The following is a 2500-nucleotide window of genomic DNA, read 5'->3' on the forward strand; positions in this document are numbered from 1 at the left end:
CCTGCCCCAAAGGAAACAACGCGCCGGCCGGTGACTCGAACCCTCGAACTCAGATTGCCGTCGTGACAGTCTTGAGTCCGACGCTCTAACCATTCGGCCACTGCTGCCCCCCAAGAGATACATAGAGGTGTATATATACAAGTACTTAGTGATCAGGTCATATTGGTAATTAGGTGTGCGACAACCTTGGTTAGTTTGTGGCTCCCTGTAGCGGTGTTGAAATTGTTAGTTGAATGGATAAACACCGCTTTTACCGTCTTCCTTTGTCATGGGGGCAGGCCTTGTTTTATGATGGAAACCTGGGACCACTTAGGGGATGGCCGTTGGTGTTGAAGTGAACAGCGAAGGCACTCCTCTTGTTCATTTCATCGGAGAGCACTGTGGTGTTGGTCAATTCGTTGTTCATGGAGGCCACGTCCTGTCTCACCTATGAATATTTTATTGTAGCCACCACAAGGTATGCTGTACACCTGACTAAGAGGTCTGCTGTGGTCTGACCTCTTTTCCCTTATGATATCTCTGATCTTCATTGTGCGGCCCAACAGGGCTTCCAGGTATTCTGTCAGCTGCGAGTGTGGGACGATAATTCCGTGTGTCTTGTTCTGTGTGGTGTCCCCTCTCAATTTGGTCATGATCTTTTCTGCCTTGCGCTGGAGGGGAGTTAACAAGGAATGAGGGTAACGGAGACATTGGAAGGTGTTAATGACATGTTGCATTTTCTCCTCCAGGAACTCTGGGCTGCAGATTTTAAGTGTTCAGAGGAAGAAACCAATGACCACGCCTTCTTTGGTTCTATTGTTGTGGGCAGAGAAATAGTGTATAAAATCATCTTTATTTGTGGGCTCTCTGTACACAGAGAGCACCGGGGCATCCAGTCTCCTGTGGATTAAGGTGTCGAGGAAAGGAAGCTCTTCTTTTATCTCCTCTTCTGTGGTGAATTGTGTGGAGGATGCACTGCATTTAATCTATGAAGGAGGTCTTGTGTGTTTTCCTCTACTCACTTTGTTGTTCTACTTACAATTTGTTTAACATGAATTCCACACACATCCTTTCACCTACACATCCCTACTCCCGCACCCCCCACACATACATGCACATATATGTGTACACATACTCATGCATGCACATCCTCACTCACTCACTCACTCACTCACTCACTCACTCACTCACTCACTCACTCACTCACTCACTCACTCACTCACTCACTCATACATTCTTATATATATTCAGCCTTATATAAGTATTGTATAATAAAAGGGTTTGAAAAAATTCTGTCAACAGACACTCGGGAAGGTTAACTTAACGCTCTTTGGACACGCCATAAAACATTTTGACCATGCATTCAAAAGCAACAGAGGTAGGAGTGACCTGTGTGTCTGAGGTTCTTATCTCTCACTCCCTCCGGTGTTGATATGAGGGGTAAGCAGGGGAGTCATTTGGTTGTTTCCTTTCTCAGATTTGCACACACACACACATACACACACACACACACACACACACACACACACACACACACACACACACACACACACACACACACACACACATGCGTGCGCGCACGCACGCTCATGCATTTACACCCACACATGCATGCACGCACACGCACACACACGCACACGCACACACAAAAGTATATCGATTTTTAAAAAATCAAGGAAAAGGGTAAACAGGTGAAATAGCAGTACTAGTAATTTGACTTCTTGGTGGTAATCATCTGTGGAGCCATTTATGTGTAAAGACAAATAATAAATTAAACTCACAGTGGGCATGGCATGCAAGTGCCATCCCCAACAACATTGGGCTAATAACATTAGCAAAAAACATTTTCACCGAAAACTTGAGGAAAGGGAGGGCAAATGTCAGGGTGCAGGATTGGAACGAGAGTTACTCGTCCTGCCTGTGCCCCGGCAGGCGCCAACCCACCATGAAGCTTGTGGGGCAAAGCCCTCGGGAACCCCATAGGCGGATGGGTGGTCCCACAGCCTGCTGACCCCCTTTATTTGGAGCTGTGTCGGCGGGGGCAGTAAGGTAGCGTGCACCTGGAGTGACCACCCGAGGCTTAACCCATTGCCGACGGGTGGCATGTATGTACATGCCATGGCATGGGCGGGAGGGCAAAAAACCCCCCCCCCCCCCCATCTGCAGGGGGACGTACGCATGCCATAGAGTATTCATGGAGCATGCCATGATTTTTTTTTTGTTACAATCAAACGGCAAAAGATTATTTTTTTGCCGTGAAAGTGTGATAAGTCGGTTCTAACACTTTCCTCATTTTTTTACCATGCAACAAGCAAACAAATGCAACGAAAACCGAAATTTAACTCCATGATGCCACACACTGCGTATTTTTATTCGGACTATAGACCGAATAATTATCAACTATGGATCTAGTATAACAACAAAATACCCTTCAGTCTCGATTTATCAGGAAGTTTGGCAAGTAGAGTCTGTACAAAATAATGAAATCTGAATACAACATATCTTCGATATTACGAAGAAA

The 2500-nt window shown here is 45.9% G+C and overlaps 1 protein-coding gene across 1 annotated transcript in view; it reads left to right on the plus strand.

Annotated features, from left to right (window-relative positions):
- LOC119579185 (ras GTPase-activating protein 3-like) overlaps nucleotides 1-2500 on the plus strand; it is a gene marked incomplete in the record, with an annotated part of 25001 nt that overhangs the window by 17085 nt on the left and 5416 nt on the right.

Source organism: Penaeus monodon, chromosome 12 (genome assembly GCF_015228065.2).
Source record: "Penaeus monodon isolate SGIC_2016 chromosome 12, NSTDA_Pmon_1, whole genome shotgun sequence".
NCBI classification, from domain to species: Eukaryota; Metazoa; Arthropoda; class Malacostraca; order Decapoda; family Penaeidae; genus Penaeus; species Penaeus monodon.